The 13,668-nt window shown below is 39.4% G+C and overlaps 1 long non-coding RNA gene across 1 annotated transcript; it reads left to right on the top strand.

Annotated features, from left to right (window-relative positions):
- Window positions 1–242: 242 nt before the first annotated feature.
- On the top strand, window positions 243–12,535 carry LOC128284227 (uncharacterized). Its single transcript, XR_008274603.1, has 3 exons — window positions 243–299; window positions 10,968–11,026; window positions 12,155–12,535. It is a non-coding gene; the product is annotated as an uncharacterized LOC128284227 (long non-coding RNA).
- Window positions 12,536–13,668: the final 1,133 nt, after the last annotated feature.

Below are 13,668 nucleotides of genomic sequence, written 5' to 3'. Positions count from 1 at the left end.
CAGGCTGGAAAACTGCGTCACTGTCGCCTTAAAAATCATATCTCGAGTTTCAAAACTCGGAAACTGGTTTCGTAAATTTTCCCTGAATTTAGACTCATATATCCATCCATGGATTTATTTCTAGAATTTTTGGTCGGGCCAAATGGTACAGTTTATTAGTTAAAGTCGCCCATGTTACAGGGATTGACTGCTCTGACCTTCGCGCGTTACAACTCGAATATCTCACTGTAAAGGACTTTAATGCTGGTTCCGTTTGTTTCCAATGAAACTAGACTCAAAATGGAATCTGTACATATAAGGTATGTCTCCTAATTCATTTTGGATAATTTATAGTAAATTTTTAAAGTTGCGACAGGGAACCCAGAAACCGTTCTGGCCCTGTCTCACAATAGCTTTAATATCTCTTAACATGTAACTCCTATGACCATTTCGTTTCTTCCATATGAAAATAGACTCATCAAGGTTTATTTAAATAGCTTATTCACTATTTAATTCCAATCCTACGAATTTTGGCGATTTTTCACATTCACGTCACTGCAGCTGGCAGCATCTGTTTTTAAGGTAGGTCTTACCTATTTGGTAGTCTCCATGAACCAACTAGTCTTGCCATACATAGGTTCATATATGATCATTTTAACCATGCCAATGGCTGATCATATGACCAACATTCCCATTTCCAAGCCATAGCCACATCATGACACCAAATATATACATACAAACCACAATTAGTCTAAGTCGATACTTCACTTTTACGAGCCATTTTCGCATGGCCGTACATATATACATCACAACGTATTTAACCAACAAGGGGTAGTCCTATACATGCCATTTCAAGTTCAACCAAGAATTTATACCAAAATGGGGGCTTGATAGTGTGGATGACTTCGACTTCAACGATCCCGAATCCGATTGCTATCGAGCGAAATCTAGAAAACTGAGAGCCAAAGCAACGGAGTAAGCATTTTTATGCTTAGTAAGTCTCAAGGAATATAATCAACTCTAATTACAGCAATACATTCACATAGCCAAATGCATCATTTCATTAATACACATTCTTACTTCACACTTCATCATTACATACTTTCACAAAGTATCAATCAATTCAATAACTGAAATTCATTAGTCGATTGAGCGAATGTTGCTCAAACATGTCGACTTTCCAATGCACATATAACGTACCTTATCCTTTGGGCTTTTCGAGTGTACTAATTGAATTCATTACAGCAACCAACACTCACCTCCAGCCCAAGATTCTTCGAATATAACCGGATATAATCACGTGCACAAATGCCTTCGGTCTTAGCCGGATAGAATAACTCGCATACGAATGCCTTCGGTCTTAGCCCGGATATAGCCACTAGCACAATTGCCTTCGGTCTTAACCCGGATATAATTTCCAGCATAATTGTCTTGGGCTTAGCCGGATATCATTCAATTTCTCATGTACACATACATCAATAATCATTGGACATACATATTTCATTTTCGTTACTAAGGCTCAAACGCACATATATTCACAAGCATATTCGCCTTCGGACTTAGCCCGGGTATCATTCAATTTCTCATACACACGTAAATCAATAATCATACACATCCATACTTCATCTCACATAATTCAAGTAAGGTCACTTCTTGAGGACTTACCTCGGATGTTGTCGAACGGCTTTTTCGGCTATTCGATCACCTTTTCCTTCCCCTTGTCCAATTGTGGCCCTCTTAGCTCTTGAGCTAATTCAAACAAATTCAATTTATTAAAACCTCATTGTGCTTGCTTATGGCGAATATGACAAGGAGTTTAAATGGTCATATGGCCACTCTTTAGCTTGAATACACAATGGTCATGCACATTTTATACTACATCAAGCAATTCAATACAATTTATTTGAGCATCAAGGAAAAGCTAAGGCCTTCAATAGGCTACCCAAGGCCGAATATTCATGTACATGTTGAGGCCAATTTTGCACTTAATACCTCACAAAAACAGCATGCATTTTACTAGTTAATGCTTTGCACATTGTGGCCCAAAACTTATAATATAGCATCAAGCACTTATATGTGTGCTAGGTCAATTGTGCTTGCAATTTCACAAGCATTCTTCCACATCTTCTTCTTTAAACCAATATATTCATCACTTACTTCATAGCCAAAACATCATGTGCAAACATATATATACAATATGAGCATGGCAATTTCAAGGTGTCCATAGCCATCCAAAATACAAATTTTAACTAACATGCAAGAAGCATGAACCATGCTCATGAATGCATCATGGCCGAATATGACAATCATGCTCCATTCAACTTCAATCATGGTTAAACACAAAAAGAAAACTCAAAATCTTACTCAAGAGTAGACAATCCATCATTGCATGCATCATCATCAAGCTTCACACTTAGCATGCAATGGCTTTATCACCATAACAACTTTGGCCAAATACCATTTCCATGGCATAACAAGGATTTGAGCCATGGCTAACATGCACATCAAATTAGCAACCAAACCATGCATGAAACTCCCAACACAACCTCATACATACCTTAATCTTGATGCAAACTTAGCCAAATCTCCTTCTAGGTCTCTTCCAACCCAAGCATGAAGCAAAAATCCTCCCCTTTTCCCTTAGTATTTTCGCCAAGAAGATGAGAAAGGATGAACAAATTTTTCTTTTCTTTCTTTAGGACATTCGCCAAAGTGTTTAGAATGGATGAACAATTTTTTTTCTTTAATGCTAGTCTTTATTTTATGACTTCCTACATACACCACTAGCAAAACATGTTGGAAACATGTTCCCTTGCCCATAACCTTGTCATGGCCGCCACTCCTCCTTAGGAAGGGATTATTTGACATGCAACTCCACCTTTTGTTAACATGTACTAACAAGCCATTTAAAATTAGCCTATCATATTTCACCATGTTTCACTTTGATCCCTATTTAATACTTTCTCATACAAATGGGTAAAATTAGAGAATGAAATTTCCACATATGCATGCACACACATAGTAAGCATAGAATATAACAATTAATTATTTTATGACTCGGTTTAGTGGTCCCAAACCACATTCCGGCTAGGGTCTATTTTGGGCTGTCACAACTCTCCCCACTTAAGAAATTTTCGTCCCCAAAATCTTACCGTAAATAGGTTTGGATATCGCTCTTTCATAGAGTTCTCGGTCTCCCAAGTAGCTTCTTCTATCCCGTGCTTGAGCCATAACACTTTCACTAGCGGAACCCACTTGTTTCGCAGCTCTTTCATTTCTCGTGATAGGATACGAATCGGTTCTTCCTCATAACTCATATTAGCTTGAATTTCAATTTCTGATGGACTAATCACGTGCGATGGATCGGATCTATAGCGTCAAGCATCGAAACGTGAAAGACATCGTGAACCTTTTGAGTTCGGGGCAAAATCAAACGATATGCCACCGGACCGACTCGCTCGATATCTCATATGGCCCAATGAACCTCGGGCTCAACTTGCCCTTACGGTACGAACTCGAGTATCTTTTTCCAAGGCGATACCTTGAGAAACACTTTATCACCCACCGATACTCGATATCCTTACGCTTCAGATCCGCGTCGACTTCGACGATCGGAGGCTATCCTCGACTTTCACGGATTACTTTCACTTTCTGCTCAGCATCCCTAATCAAATCCACCGAAAATCTTGCTTTCACCGAGCTCATCAAAACAATGGTGTACGGCATTTACGACCGCATAAGGCCTCGTAGGGTGCCATCTTAATACTTGATTGAAAGTCGTTGTTGTAAGCGAATTCAATCAACGGCAAATACCGCTCCCATGAACCACTAAACTCGAGGACGCAACATCTTAACATATCCTCAAGTATCTCGAATTATCCGCCGGATTGACCATCGGTTTGGGGTGAAAGGCGGTCTGAAATGCAACTTGGTACCCAAAGCTTCTTGCAACTTTTTCCAAAATCGCGAGGTAAATCTCGATCTCTATCCGACACGATGGAAATAGGCACCTCGTGTAATCTCACAACTGAGAAACGCACAATTCAGCTAATTTGTCCATTGAAAATCCGTGCGTCGGGGACAAAGTGGGCCGACTTAGTCAATCGATCTACCACGACCCAAACCGCATCCTTCTTACTTGTCGACAATGGCGGTCCGGATACAAAGTCCATTGTGACTCGATCCCATTTCCACTCGGGTATCATGATCGGTGAAGTAATCCTCAAGGCACCGATGTTCCGCTTTCACTTGTTGACATATTAAACATCTCAAACAAAGTCGGAGATGTCTCGCTTCATACCATGCCACCAAAACCGACGCTTTCAAATCATTGTACATCTTCGTACTCCCGGTGGATTACCATTCGCTACAATGGGCTTCATTCAGAATTATTGAAATGAGTTCAATTCTTTGGGACACACAGACGACTTTTGAACCTCAAACAATCGTCATCGTCGATTTGAAACTCCGAGTCCTTGTTCGAACACACGCAGCCGTTTTGCAACCAACTCGTCGTCGACTTTCGAGCTTCTCGAATTTGGTGTGTCAATAATGGTTTGGCTTTCAATTCAGCCACTAACACACCGCTCGGATCGGACGGATAAGTGCACATTCATCGTCAAAGTGAATAACAATTTACGACTCAAGGCATCCGCAACCACATTCGCCTTTCCCGGGTGATAGTCAATGAGCAGCTCATAATCCTTTAACAGCTCGAGCCAACGTCTTTGTCGCATATTTAAGTCTCTTTGGGTCATCAAATATTTGAGACTTTTGTGATCCGAGTATACATGACACCTTTCACCAAATAAGTAATGTCGCCAAATCTTTAAGGCGAACACGATGGCGGCCAGTTCGAGATCATGAGTCGGATAATTCTTCTCGTGTGGCTTTAATTGCCTTGACGCATAGGCCACAACTCGACCTTCTTGCATTAATACGCAACCTAACCCAAGTAGGGAGGCGTCACTATAGATGACAAACTCTTTGCGGACTCGGGTTGCACTAGAATTGGGGCTTCACCAAATAAGTTTTCATTGATCGAAACTTTTTGGCATTTCTCCGTCCATTCGAACTTAACATCCTTTTGGAGTAGCCGTCATTGGCGTGGCTATCGTTGAGAAGCCTTTACAAATCGTCGGTAATAACCGCAAGCCCCAAAAGCTTGAACCTCAAGAACATTTCTGAGGCTTCCAATTAAGTATGGCTGAAATTTTATTCGGTCGACTCGAATACCGATCTGATACCACATGACCCAAGAAGCTAACCTCTCTAACCGTAACTCACACTTGTGAACTTAGCATATAATTGCTTATCCCGTAAAATTTGCAACTAACCGCAGTGTTCAAGATGTTCGGTCTCATTTCTTGAATAGACCAAGATGTCATCAATGAACACGACTACGAATCGATCCAAATATGGTCTAAAGATCCGATTCATTAAATCCATAAATACCGCAGGGCATTAGTGAGCCCAAACAAGATCACTAGGAACTCATAGTGACCATATCTCGTTCTGAAGGCAGTCTTGGGTACGTCCGAATCTCGGATTCGCAATTGATAATAGCCCGATCTCAAATCTATTTTCGAGAACACCGAGGCTCCCTTCAGTTGATCGAACAAGTCATCAATACGTGGCAATGGATATTTGTTCTTTATCGTCGCTTTATTAAGTCGACGATAGTCGATCTACGTACCGCATGGTTCCATCTTTCTTCTTCACGAACAACACCGGCGCACCCTAAGGCGAAAAACTCAAGGCGAGCAAAACCTCTATCCACCAATTCTTGCAATCGAGCTTTCAACTCCTTTAATTCCGTTGGTGCCATACGATACGGAGCTATCGAAATTGAGTGGTACCGGTACCAATTCGATGCCAAATTCTATTTCCGAACAGTGGTAAACCCGCAATTCTTTGGGGAAAACATCCGGTATTCACAAACCACGGGCACAGATTCGGGTTTCTTTTCGATTCCTTGTCATCGAAAGCACGTCGCAAGGTACGCCGCACCCTTTTCTTACATATTTCGGGCCAACATCGCGATATTACGGTGGCAACCCTTTAAGTCCGTAGACTCAACCCGAACTATTTCATTATTCGCGCACCTCAAATCGATAGTCTTGCTCTTGCAATTTACAACCGCATCGTGCATGGTCAACCAATCCAAACCAAGAATAACGTCGAACTCATCGAACGGCAAAAGTATCAAGTCCGCCGAAAACAAGAACCTCGGAACACTAGGGGACTTTTCTTGCACACTTTGTTGACAAGCACGTAATGACCCAAGGGTTTGACACCGAATTACAAACTCGAGAGACTCAATGGGCAAAGTCTTCTTTGGATGCTAAGGTTTCACATATATATGAATGAGTAGAACCGGGTCAATCAAAGAAATCACATTTGTATTGAAAAGAGTGAAAGTACCGGTAATAACATCCGGAGAGGCAGCATCCTCGCGTGCGCAGATGGCATAAGTCCTAGCAGAGCACGAGCCTCGGATCGATGGTAGCATCTCTAGATCCTCTCGACCGCCATGACATTGCCCATATTTCTAGGTGGCCTACCTTGAGCGATGGTAGCACCCGGGTTTGCACTCGACTTACATTCTGCTCATGCATCCTCGGGCAATCCTTCATAAAGTGGTCGGCCGATCCACACTTATAGCAGGAGCGATCACGAAACCAACAGCTCCCGAATGCCATTTGCCACAATGTGGACACTCCGCCTCTCTCGGCGATCATTTCCACCATCGGCGATCGAAGTGACTCGTGTGGTCACGGGGTCGATCGCGTCCTCGTCTAGAAAAGCCCAAACGCCTCTAGACCGGCTCACATCATCTCGAAATCTCTTCGATGTTTGTTGAAGAGACTTTCCGAGGACCTCTTCGAATTCTCCGGTTCCCACATCACTTTTTGTTTCTCCTTTCTAAGCTCTTCGCTTTACAAGCTCGCTCAACAAGTACTACGAACTCTCGTATCTCGAGGATGCCAACAAACATCCTTATATCATCATTCAGCCCATCCTCGAAGCGTTTACATAATAGCTTCGGACGAAATGCATTCTCGCGTGCATCGGCTAAGCCTCACAAATTTTCGTTCGTAGTCAGATGGCGACATCGAAACTTGCTTAAGATCAAGGAATTCCTCCGCTTTTGGTCGATGAATCTCGATCGATATACTTTTTTGAACTCGGTTTGAAAGAATTCCCAAGTCACTTGCTCTCTAGGCACCACGAAGTCGAGTACTCCACCAATAGTAGGCGGACTCGCGTAGCAAGGAGATGGTACACTTTAAGCACTCATCGGTGTATGGATAGCTCATCAAGCACCGGATAGTGTTATCTAACCAAAATTCAGCTCGCTCGGCATCATCATCATCCGTAGCCTTAAATTCAGTGGCCCCATGTTTTCGAATCCTATCGATTGGGGCTTACTTGACCTTATTTGGTCATCACCGGAGGTATTGTAGGTGCGGGGTTGCATTTGTCGGGAATGGAGGTTGTGGAACAGTAGTGTTGGTTCGAATGTATTGATTAAACCATTCGCTTCATCACACTATAAAAGGCTTGCCTAGCCTCGTTATTAGGATTGCTGGCCATAGGTTGAGAGTCCGCCGCGCTGTCCCTTGCGCGAGCAGGCGCCACACTCTCCACATCATCAGCCATCGCTTCGGTTAAGATCGGGATCCATTGCTATAAACAAACACAAAGTCAAATTGTCAGAAATCACCACACTATCGATTCATCATTTAATGGCATGTATAGCTAGACCCCAAACACATCACGGTAGTCCTAGAATCGACTAAACCGTGGCTCTGATACCAATAAAATTGTAACACCCGAACCGAGACCATCGCCGTGTCGGACACGAGGGTTAACAAGCCAAGTTCACTTGTTTTGCCCATCCATTTGACATTTCCAGTCAGGCTGGAAAACTGCGTCACTGTCGCCTTAAAAATCATATCTCGAGTTTCAAAACTCAGAAACTGGTTTCGTAAATTTTTCCTGAATTTAGACTCATATATCCATCCATGGATTTATTTCTAGAATTTTTGGTCGGGCCAAATCGTACAGTTTATTAGTTAAAGTAGCCCATGTTACAGGGATTGACTGCTCTGACCTTCGCGCGTTACAACTCGAATATCTCACTGTACAGGACTTTAATGGTGGTGCCGTTTGTTTCCAATGAAACTAGACTCAAAATGGAATCTGTACATATAAGGTATGTCTCCTAATTATTTTTTGATAATTTATAGTAAATTTTTAAAGTTGCGACAGGGAACCCAGAAACCGTTCTGGCCCTGTCTCACAATAGCTTTAATATCTCTTAACATGTAGCTCCTATGACCATTTCGTTTCTTCCATATGAAAATAGACTCATCAAGGTTTATTTACATAGCTTATTCACTATTTAATTCCAATCCTAAGAATTTTGGTGATTTTTCACATTCACGTCACTGCAGCTGGCAGCATCTGTTTTTAAGGTAGGTCTTACCTATTTGGTAGTCTCCATGAACCAACTAGTCTTGCCATACATAGGTTCATATATGATCATTTTAACCATGCCAATGGCTGATCATATGACCAACATTCCCATTTCCAAGCCATAGCCACATCATGACACCAAATATATACATACAAACCACAATTAGTCTAAGTCGATACTTCACTTTTACGAGCCATTTTCGCATGGCCGTACATATATACATCACAACGTATTTAACCAACAAGGGGTAGTCCTATACATTCCATTTCAAGTTCAACCAAGAATTTATACCAAAATGGGGGCTTGATAGTGTGGATGACTTCGACTTCAACGATCCCGAATCCGATTGCTATCGAGCGAAATCTAGAAAACTGAGAGCCAAAGCAACGGAGTAAGCATTTTTATGCTTAGTAAGTCTCAAGGAATATAATCAACTCTAATTACAGCAATACATTCACATAGCCAAATGCATCATTTCATTAATACACATTCTTACTTCACACTTCATCATTACATACTTTCACAAAGTATCAATCAATTCAATAACTGAAATTCATTAGTCGATTGAGCGAATGTTGCTCAAACATGTCGACTTTCCAATGCACATATAACGTACCTTATCCTTTGGGCTTTTCGAGTGTACTAATTGAATTCATTACAGCAACCAACACTCACCTCCAGCCCAAGATTCTTCGAATATAACGGATATAATCACGTGCACAAATGCCTTGGTCTTAGCCCGGATAGAATAACTTCATACGAATGCCTTCGGTCTTAGCCGGATATAGCCACTAGCACAATTGCCTTGGGTCTTAACCCGGATATAATTTCAGCATAATTGTCTTGGGGCTTAGCCGGATATCATTCAATTTCTCATGTACACATACATCAATAATCATTGGACATACATATTTCATTTTTGTTACTAAGGCTCAAACGCACATATATTCACAAGCATATTCGCCTTGGGACTTAGCCCGGTATCATTCAATTTCTCATACACACGTAAATCAATAATCATACACATCCATACTTCATCTCACATAATTCAAGTAAGGTCACTTCTTGAGGACTTACCTCGGATGTTGTCGAACGGCTTTTTCGGCTATTCGATCACCTTTTCCTTCCCCTTGTCCAATTGTGGCCCTCTTAGCTCTTGAGCTAATTCAAACAAATTCAATTTATTAAAACCTCATTGTGCTTGCTTATGGCGAATATGACAAGGAGTTTAAATGGTCATATGGCCACTCTTTAGCTTGAATACACAATGGTCATGCACATTTTATACTACATCAAGCAATTCAATACAATTTATTTGAGCATCAAGGAAAAGCTAAGGCCTTCAATAGGCTACCCAAGGCCGAATATTCATGTACATGTTGAGGCCAATTTTGCACTTAATACCTCACAAAAACAGCATGCATTTTACTAGTTAATGCTTTGCACATTGTGGCCCAAAACTTATAATATAGCATCAAGCACTTATATGTGTGCTAGGCGAATTGTGCTTGCAATTTCACAAGCATTCTTCCACATCTTCTTCTTTAAACCAATATATTCATCACTTACTTCATAGCCAAAACATCATGTGCAAACATATATATACAATATGAGCATGGCGAATTTCAAGGTGTCCATAGCCATCCAAAATACAAATTTTAACTAACATGCAAGAAGCATGAACCATGCTCATGAATGCATCATGGCGAATATGACAATCATGCTCCATTCAACTTCAATCATGGTTAAACACAAAAGAAAACTCAAAATCTTACTCAAGAGTAGACAATCCATCATTGCATGCATCATCATCAAGCTTCACACTTAGCATGCAATGGCTTTATCACCATAACAACTTTGGCCAAATACCATTTCCATGGCATAACAAGGATTTGAGCCATGGCTAACATGCACATCAAATTAGCAACCAAACCATGCATGAAACTCCCAACACAACCTCATACATACCTTAATCTTGATGCAAACTTAGCCAAATCTCCTTCTAGGTCTCTTCCAACCCAAGCATGAAGCAAAAATCCTCCCCTTTTCCCTTAGTATTTTCGCCAAGAAGATGAGAAAGGATGAACAAATTTTCTTTTCTTTCTTTAGGACATTCGCCAAAGTGTTTAGAATGGATGAACAATTTTTTTTCTTTAATGCTAGTCTGTATTTTATGACTTCCTACATACACCACTAGCAAAACATGTTGGAAACATGTTCCCTTGCCCATAACCTTGTCATGGCCGGCCACTCCTCCTTAGGAAGGGGATTATTTGACATGCAACTCCACCTTTTTGTTAACATGTACTAACAAGCCATTTAAAATTAGCCTATCATATTTCACCATGTTTCACTTTGATCCCTATTTAATACTTTCTCATACAAATGGGTAAAATTAGAGAATGAAATTTCCACATATGCATGCACACACATAGTAAGCATAGAATATAACAATTAATTATTTTTATGACTCGGTTTAGTGGTCCCGAAACCACATTCCGGCTAGGGTCTATTTTGGGTTGTCACAGGGAGAGCCATCTCAAACAACTCTGGGAGGGAAAACAGGTACTCTATTTTCTTTTGATATAAAGCTATGGTGTTTTGTAGATTGATGCAAGCATGTTTCCATTTCCATTTCTTGATCATATAAAGATTCCTCTACATATCAATCTACCCCTTTGGTATGTTTTCATAATATGACTAATATTTAAGTTATTTTTGCATAAAGAAGAAGAAGTTATAACATTAATTAATTAGGGTTATGTTTGGGAAAAAATTGAATTCAATTAGAATCCTTTATATTACGAAACTCCTTGAAATATTTTATTATTTTATACTTAAACTGATAAATAATTAAAATAGACTTTACATTATATTAATTGCTGTTACAATTCATCAAATCTAAATCTATAATTTTATTAATTTATTTGAATTTAAAATTATTAGACTTTCATTATTGGAGTAAAGAAAAAATATTTAAATGCAAAATTATTAGTAAATGCAAAATTTTTTAGACCTTCTTCATTTAAATGCAATTTTTTATAGTAAAATTATTTGCTATTTTTCTAATTAGCAATTAACAAAAATATATAATGGAAATTATTGATAGCATATAATGGAAAAATAATTTATAATTTAAACGCAAATGGAAAAATAAAAGATAATTTATTTACTTTTATTGATATTACGTTTTGATTTTTATTATATTTATTTATATTTTGAAATTAACATAATAAATATAAGATCATTTTATTTTTATTTATATAATTATTTTAATTATATAATATTACGTGCAGGGCACGTGTTATAAAATAAGTATTTATTGTTTTAAAGTAGTAATAAAGAATTTTAATTCGAAATTAAAAATAAATAATCAATTTTGTACTCGTTTTTATGAAATTTTAATTATATGAAGTTGAAAGTTAATGAGCTACCGAGGCAGCACCATAATTTCAACTCGAGCTTGAATTTTAAAAGGAAATCTAATGTAGATTAATCCAAAATTTGAGCGATGAGTTGGAATGAAGCTCAAACTTGCTGATTCTACTACTCAAATTAATTACACCTTAAATATACCATTTTGAAGATAGTTTAGTGTGTTGTTGCACTTTCTTGATATTTTGGTCACATCTGCTGCATTATAGTCCTCCAATGTACACAAATTTATTAAACACTACGTTCTGATGCAAGCAGGATTTAGTAAATTTGAAGGTGATCAATCTCTCCTTTTCTCGCAACCTTGTAAGAATCCAGGACCTCTCAAGTGCCACAAATCTTGAAATTATAGAACTTATGGGGTGTTCTAACTTGCGTGAGCTTCCTTCATCCCTTCAACATCTGGAGAAGTGTTCTAACTTGCGTGAGCTTCCTTCATCCCTTCAACATCTGGAGAAGCTAACTTATTTGAATTTCTATTTGTGTCAAAATCTTAGATCTCTGCCTAGCTTTTATAAAGCCACATCCCTAACCAAACTTGAACTTAGTGACTGCTCAAATCTGTGTAGTTTTCCAGAAATCTTGGACACTATGGAAAGGTTGAGGAATCTTGATTTAAATGGAACGGCTTTGAAGAAATTACCATCCTCAATTGACAATCTTATTGGTCTTCAGAATTTGATATTGTACTGTACAATCCCAATTTTGGGCCCAAAACAAATAACCTACCCAAAACCCACTAACCCCTAAATACTCACTAAACCCAAACTACCGGGCCCAATAAACAAACAGACCAAAACCGACAAGCCCAATGCAAACCCAAACTACCCATTACACACTAAACCTACCCAAACCCCAATCTAACCCAAAAATTTAGGGTTTTAGAATTTGAAACCCTAAATCACTTATCCCACCGCCCCAGTCACATCTCCTACAAGTGGCCTCTGCTCCACCACCGTTTTGCCTGCAACAATAAAAGGAGAAGAGACAGATTAGTCAAAGAGGGCAAGTTGTAAAAAATTGGCTATAAAAGGCCAAGTTCAAAATCATTGTATCTCTCTCGGTAATTTTTTAGATACAAATAAAGCATTCAATTTTTCTAGCAAGGAAAACAGCAATATTATCCATAAAAAAAAAAAGAGAGAAACAGCATCAAAAAACTAAAAGCCCTCAGAAACAGAAGCCACAGGCACAAGGTGATTCGTTTACTTTCCCTTTTTTATTGTTATTTCATAGCCAAATCTACCTATTAAATGCCCTTATATAAGTATAAATATACAACATAAACAAAGGAAACACACTTTAAAACAAGAAAAGGGAAGTTTTTTTACCTCCGACCGCCGTGCACGGCGATCACCGGCGCCGGAGACTCGGCGGAGGACGGTGGTAGACCGCCGGAGCGCTGACCGAGCTCGAACCTGCAGAGAAAACAAAGAAAAAGGCTTAGTTTTTTTAGAAACAAACAGCAAAAAAGATTTCAAAGACAAAATTTTGACTTATATAGATGATACAAAACGGCGCCGTTTTGGTCGGCACCCATAAGCCCAAAACGACGCCGTTTAGCTACCCTGACCCGAGAACCGGCTCTGACCCGCCTCAGGACCCTTTTTTTTTAGTATGATGGTCTAATTACGCGCGCGGTCCTTCCGCTTTTCACACATTTTACAAAATTTTGACTTATGGGTGAAAAAGGCTTAGTTTCGCGCGCATTCAAAGGGGTCCCTTCTTTCATATTTATTTTAGAATCGGCCCCAAAACTTAATATATGTTCC

This window comes from Gossypium arboreum, chromosome 11, assembly GCF_025698485.1.
Source record: "Gossypium arboreum isolate Shixiya-1 chromosome 11, ASM2569848v2, whole genome shotgun sequence".
Classification (NCBI taxonomy): Eukaryota; Viridiplantae; Streptophyta; class Magnoliopsida; order Malvales; family Malvaceae; genus Gossypium; species Gossypium arboreum.
Note: the sequence above shows the minus strand (reverse complement) of the source record. Positions and strands in the feature narration are given on the sequence as shown.